The 7,394-nt window shown below is 38.0% G+C and overlaps 1 long non-coding RNA gene across 1 annotated transcript; it reads left to right on the top strand.

Annotated features, from left to right (window-relative positions):
• Positions 1-856: 856 nt before the first annotated feature.
• LOC128263718 (uncharacterized) lies at positions 857-2,839 on the top strand. Its single transcript, XR_008268494.1, has 3 exons — positions 857-1,880; positions 1,929-2,082; positions 2,146-2,839. It is a non-coding gene; the product is annotated as an uncharacterized LOC128263718 (long non-coding RNA).
• Positions 2,840-7,394: the final 4,555 nt, after the last annotated feature.

The raw sequence follows: 7,394 nt of genomic DNA, 5'->3' as shown, positions 1-7,394 counted from the left end.
GTTGTTTAAAGAAACAACAAGCATAAAGTTAAGTTTATGCCGTTATTATTATTACTCGTGCATAACAATTTTTACTAAGGTATTATTATAAAATAAATTTTTTTTTATATATATTTTTTTTGTTTATTTGGTTGATTTCTACAAATTTAATTAAAATGGGTTTAGACCGATCACCAGGCAAAGGCTCGCAGAAAGTCTGAAAGCCAGTCTATGCGATATGCAAAACAGAATTTAAGTCCGAGGCAGATATATTCAAAACGTCATGCCATCATAAGTTTCATAGGAAATTCATCAAGAAAAGTTAAACCTGTCTAGTTTGCCAAGTTTCTTTCAGGCCAGAAAACAAAGGTTTGCAAACTCGCTCCCAGTCCAAAGGTCGGCAACCAGTGGAGATACATAGAAGAACATGCTGCCAGTAAGTAAGTAAGTAAGTAAGTAAAATGAGTCACCTCCACCATTAGAAAGAATTGAAAGTGGACCAACGGGTAAATCGGTGATCGAAATCCAATGAGATAGGTTGTGTATGGTTCTCCGCCGGTAAATTCGCCACAAAAGGGATTGTTACAACCGGCCATTAAAACCAAGCTTCTAACAGCATTTGAGTTGAATATTTAATCGTTGTTTATTAAATATTCAAAATATATTCAAAATTACAAAAGGCTTTCAAAAATCTTCTTCTCTTCTCGAGGCTCGTGCTGCAAATGCTTGTCGATAGTTGCCCCTCTTCCTGGATGCACACCGATTGATGTCAAAATGTATCGTTCATTCCATCGATAAATTTTTTAGAAAAAATTAATAAAATTATAATTATTTTGATATCGAAGTTACAAAACAATAAATATAAACATTACAAAAAGATCGTGCATTTAAATTTTGTTCATATCTTGTTTGGTTTAGCTTTTATAGGCTGTTGAACACAAGTGTTGCAAATGAGACGTAATAATGCGGTATTGCAGATAATTTAGAAATAGCTCTATTATTTTGAGCATCCGACTTTCCTCCCTTTTTATAGAGTGGAATAATAATAGAATCCTTCCCGATAGTTGGAAAAACTGATGTTGAGGTAGACAATTAAAACAATTTTATAATAGTTGAGGCACAAAACTACAGCACGAGATACCGACCAGTCGGTAGGTAACGGGCCCCCGCCCAAACCACCCTGAGCTACCCTAGAAACGGTACGCTGACTGGGCGATCACATACATCCACACATTTGGATGTAACTATGTTGCTATCTGTAAACATAGCCCGAACCAGGCAACGACCCACTGAAGTCGTTGTGCCGCTACTTTTGCTGATATCGCTACTGGATGCCTCCGACCACTATCCACATGAAATTCAACACGAGCTGCCACTTCGGACGGACTGCCAAATAATCATTTCTTTATTTCATCTTACATTACTGTATAAGCATTTATGTATTAATATATAAGACCTTATGTACACAAAGGGCAGCGGAGGCTTCTTGGTCACCGCTGAACAATATACAGATCAGTTTGAATTGTCATTTCAATCGACACAGACCTGCTTATTCAATTTAAAAACTCAACAATTGGAAAACCTTGGACCACCACTAAAGTTTTTGTTGTAAGCCAAGCTTAAGCGCTCGTTGCTAATTAAAAAAAACGCTTTCGATAATGGGAACACCTGAGCTAGAGTTTTTTTGTAAAGCTAATTTTTGGCACCTCTCAGCCAACAGCTGCCACGAAGCCTCTAGCTAGCCTAGCTGACCAATTCCCGGTTCCGGCCAAGTTCTTCTCTCTCGAAACGTCGATCCAATTAGACGTGCCAGTTCTCCATAATTCAAAGTGCACCAAAATAATCTAGCAAAGTTGTGTGATTCATACGGAATTATCTTATATTTTGCTGGCATTATCAAAGTAAGAGAAATTGCACAAATTTTGTGCTAAACTGACAGTTCCCTTTAGGTCGAATAATTTGACCCCTCTAGCGCTGCCACCAATTGTGCGACCTGCATTGCTGCCACTGCAGCAGCCAGATCCACTCGTCGGCATTATTTTTGAATACGGGAGCTGGAGAAATCATCAGCAGACCCTTTTTCGAGCGGGGCGCAAATCTTACGTATGTGTAATGAAAAATAAATTCCGCGGTACAAATGCGGTGTCTAATAGTGCGTTCCATTAGTTTGTGCCCCACGAGTTTTTACACCGAGGTGTGTGTCCTCAGGAGCACCCCTTCAGCAGGTCCAATCTGCCGGCTCTGAGCGGCCACAACCTGCCGGATAACTAAAAGAGGGGCTCCAACAATCACATTCGAGAGGATGACCACCTAAGCCACTCTTCTCTAACTCACTTGCCATATAGGCAGCATGCGCATGGGATATCGTGTCTAACCCTACTTGGCATACTGCCCCAGCTGGGATTTTTTTTGTGTTTTGTTGGTGATGCCTTTGCCAACCACATAATCCATAATAAAAATCGCCAAATTAAATAATTAAAATCCCAATGTACAAACAAACACCGACATGCAAAACCTACAACTAAGAAATACCACAAGAAGCTTAAATAATTCGAATTTATCAAGAAGAATTCGTTTGGTAAAAAAAGAGAAACAAATTAAGTTTATTTTAAATCGTTCGCGAGTCTGAGATAAACCAAAATTAAATTTAAACAAATAATATCGCTAACCCTTTCAGCTCTCAACGTAGGGAGATCTTTCGCCGTTGGAAAAACGAATAAGTGAGTCAATTATAAACCATGTTTGTTTGGTGCACTTTATATATCCCCAATATAACTAACCTCACAGACCTGAGTTCGAATATTTTGACATAAAAAAAAGATGAATAAGAACTAAATTCTCTAAGCATAGATGTACAACCAAAAACAGGCTTAAATTGAATTAATTTAAATTTGTAAAAGTTTAAATTAAATGTTATAATAAACAAAAATAAAAATAAATTATAAGAAGTTAAGCTTATAAAGTTAAATGAATTCGAAGACAATTAAAATTATTATTAAATAGTTTAGAACAAAAACCAAACCGTAAAGTACAACTAGTTAACAAAACAACAACATTTATATTCTCATTTAATTACATACACAAACATATACTATAAAATAATATTATATTATACACTTTTATAATATTTTTATCACTTTTATATACAATTTATAAATCTTTGGTATGGTATTATCACGTGAAAACTATATTATTATTTTTCTGATTCTTAAATAAAACATGAATATCTAATGAATAATTAACTGAACTCTGCTGATGACTCCTCGGTCGTAGGATGTCGAAGTGATCACCGGAGCCACAACAACATCTGTGGCTTCGCATTAACTGACTTTTCTCAAACTTTACTTTTTCTGTAAAACTTTCTTCTTGAAATTATATTTTTTTCTCTTCCGGTTTTGTTAATTTATTTTCTCGTACTGCAAGCACGCTCAATTCTTGTCTGATCAAAAATAACCTGTAGCTAGGGTGCGGATCTTTAAAAGCAAGACCTCTACTTCCCAAAGCCGACGAGTTAGAATCGGACCCTATAGCGTGCATCCGCAAATACAGTTTCCTCGATTTAAAACACAGCAGCCAGTCGTTACATGCTACAGTTATGATTCATTATTATTAATAAGGAAAGTGTCGCCCCAACGTCTAGGGCCTCAGTGAGTACTGTAGTCCCGCATTGAGAGTCATCGTTAGATAAATGCAAATTTCTTTCTACATTTCATTTTTTTTTAACTTTCATATTATTTCTAAAAAAAAATTTGTTTACGTTAATTTCTTTTGCAGAACAAAGAAAATAAACATTAGTTTTTGTTCTTGGCCACAATTAATAATCAATACAAATTTTTTTTAAGTAAGATTGTGATATAAAGGAAATATTTAGTCCGAGAAAAATACAGATAGCTTCAAATTCAGTTTGATCATCTGGCCCTGTCTGATATTCCACATCATTGTCTTGACCACACTTAGTAAATTTATTTCTTTTTTAAGATCCAAGCATTACAGAACATAAAAGCATAATCTTAATGAGGTGTGTTTTTTTTAACGTAAAGCAGGAATACTATAGTACCTGTTTTCGAACAATACTTGGTCCGCATCTTATATTTGAAAAATCGTATCTTCTCCTTTCTAAGACATTGTTGTTTAAAGAAACAACAAGCATAAAGTTAAGTTTATGCCGTTATTATTATTACTCGTGCATAACAACTTTTAATAAAATTAATTTTTTTCTATATTTATTTTTTTTGTTTTTTTGGTTGATTTCTACAAATTTAATTAAAATGGGTTTAGACCGATCACCAGGCAAGGGCTCGCAGAAAGTCTGAAAGCCAGTCTATGCGATATGCAAAACAGAATTTAAGTCCGAGGCAGATATATTTAAAACGTCATGCCATCATAAGTTTCATAGGAAATGCATCAAGAAAAGTTATCCTGTCTAGTTTGCCAAGTTTCTTTCAGGCCAGAAAACAAAGGTTTGCAAACTCGCTCCCAGTCCAAAGGTCGGCAACCAGTGGAGATACATAGAAGAACATGCTGCCAGTAAGTAAGTAAGTAAGTAAGTAAAAAGAATTGAAAGTGGATCAACGGGTAAATCGGTGATCGAAATCCAATGAGATAGGTTGTGTATGGTTCTCCGCCGGTAATTTCGCCACAAAAGGGATTGTTACAACCGGCCATTAAAACCAAGCTTCTAACAGCATTTGAGTTGAATATTTAATCGTTGTTTATTAAATATCCAAAATATATTCAAAATTACAAAAGGCTTTCAAAAATCTTCTTCTCTTCTCGAGGCTCGTGCTGCATATGCTTGTCGATAGTTGCCCCTCTTCCTGGATGCACACCGATTGATGTCAAAATGTATCGTTCATTCCATCGATAATTTTTTAGAAAAAATTAATAAAATTATAATTACTTTGATATCGGTAAAACGTCTAGAACAGCTATTTTTGTTGCTGGCCGGACCATAATTCCGTGTTGAGTTTTTATTGTAGCAGATCGGATTTTACCATCTTTAGCTGTGATTACTTCTGTAATACGTCTCTTGGCCAAAGGTTCCTTGGACGATTTTTGTCTACTATGATTACGTTGTCTCCAACGGCCAGCGGGGATCGTTTTGGGAACCATTTGGACCGCCTATTGATAATTGGCGTATACTCCTTCACCCACCTTTTCCAGAATAGATCATCCAATTCTTGTGCCTGGCACCAGCGTTGTCTTGGACTTAACTCAGTTGTGACTGTTGGTTTGTAACCATCTGCCGATCCCAACAGTAAATGGTTAAACGTCAATGCGTCATCGTCTTCTGCCTCTAAGGATACAAAGGTCAGTGGACGGGGGTTTAATTACGTATTCTGCACTTAATGAGTAAATGGCCTTTCAAAACTAGCGATTCTGGCTGGAGGGAGTGACACCATCTTGCATTTTTGGCACGATTTTCGAACCGATTTGTATACGATTCGCTACTGAGGGATTCGTATCAGATTAATGGTGCCCTCGTGAAGCATATGGTGGTTTTTCTCGTGAAAGTCCATTACTATAAGATGTGTGATGTGATTATGCTTTGGCAGTGCGATCTGGTTTCTGTTTTAATTTATAGACTTAGCATTATTCCTGCATCATCAATGTATACGTTGAAGCCGATTAACGCTCTTGGTTTTGTTATGTTCTGGCCTGATTGAAAGGTGGTCAAGTTCTGTTTTGAAGGCATCCTGCTGCGCTTTCCTGAAAATAAATGTTTTTTGCCGACGTTAGTTGCACAATCGAAAGGTGTCTTTCTATTTTTTCAGCTTTGCATTTAGCTTGAAGAATTCCTACGTATAATTAAAAAGTAGCGGTTGCCCTGTACATGCGCTTCTGATCCGAAAAACACTCAACGTTTAACTGTATCGCTTTTACGCTGGTCCTTCTCATTACCAATACAGTTCTTCAGTTCTTGTCACAGTTAGCATTTGGAAAGGTGCATACATCGGGTTGTTTAGGCCATTGGTCCCTTGATTGTCGGAGAAAGTGTGGTCCATTTACCCATTCTTCAGGGTTGGGCTTGGAAATGAATTTCGTGGCTTCGTTGGAACCCAATGCTATTGACTGGCATTCGTAGTTTCCATGATTTCTCCAACACGGATCCATTGTCAGCCATGAAATAACAGTCCTTGAGTCCGTTCAATATATGTGTTCATCAGCTTTTGTGTTACGTGTGTTACGGACTTTCTGAGATAAGCGCGCGCCAGTCAAAGCGGCGAGCAATTCCATTCGGGTATGGAAAGTGGCTTAAGAGGTGCCACTTTGCTTTTTGCTGCGACCAATGATAAAGTGATGTCATCCCCCTTTTCTATTCGAAAATAGCAGACTGTTGCATATCCGAACTCGCTGGCATCTACAAAGGTGTGTAGTTCGGTAAAGTCTGCAATATGGAGTAATGGCGAGTAATGTCGTGGGACCTGAACTGTTGCGGCTTGGGAAAGCAAGCCCTTCCCTTTTTCCCAAAATAAAAGCTGAGGTACCAGTAATACGTTGTCCTGTGCGCCAAATTTCTTGTAGCAGAATTTTGAGGCCTATGGTGAAACAGGATAAGAATCCCAAAGGGTCAAATATGGACATCAACCTCTCGTTTGGTTGGCATCGCTTCTTCGGAAAGTATGTTTCTTTTCATTCGTGTAAATTTAAAAAAATATTTTAACATGTCAGTTTTCGCTTCCCAGAACATACCAAGGACTTCCTCTGCATCTCCGAGCTTCTTTGCCGGTTGTAGGGAAATTGAGTCACCCAGAAAATGCCTCGGAACTTTGGGGGAGTTTGATGCCCAGTTCTTTATAATGAAGCCTCCTGCGGCGTACGTCCCGAATCTCTAAAGAAACCTTGATTGCTTCTGTTTCGTCGGCCAGACAGTCTATGTAGTCGTCGACATAGTGTGCTTCAGTAATAGCTTCAAAGGCTCGGGGACTCTTCAGTTTATACTCCTCCGCGTTCTTATCTCGCACGTAATAAGCAATGCATGTAGAGCAGGATATGCCAAAAGTCATTGCCTTCATTACAAATATTCTTGGAGCTCTGGTTTCTTTGTTAAACCATATAAATTGCTCAGCGTGCGAATCTGCTTCCTGGATACAAATTTGGTGGAACATTTCCACAATGTCACCGCAAACGGCTATTTTTCCAACCCGGAACGCTATTAAAACTTTAGTGAGGGGATTCAAAAGGTCGCGACCCGTGATTATGAAATCGTTCAGTGACTTTCCGTGAGATTTAGCTGCTGCATCCCATACAAGCCAAACCTTTTCTGGTTTGTTTGGGTTGTAAGTGATAAATATCGGAAGGTACCAAACGCGCTCATGCTGTATAGCCATTTCGGCGCTACACATGTCTTCTGCGTAACCCTTCTCGAGTAAATTTTTGATCTGTAGCTCAATCATATCAATCTTTCTGTTGGT

Source organism: Drosophila gunungcola, unplaced genomic scaffold (assembly GCF_025200985.1).
Source record: "Drosophila gunungcola strain Sukarami unplaced genomic scaffold, Dgunungcola_SK_2 000016F, whole genome shotgun sequence".
NCBI lineage: Eukaryota > Metazoa > Arthropoda > Insecta > Diptera > Drosophilidae > Drosophila > Drosophila gunungcola.
Note: the sequence above shows the minus strand (reverse complement) of the source record. Positions and strands in the feature narration are given on the sequence as shown.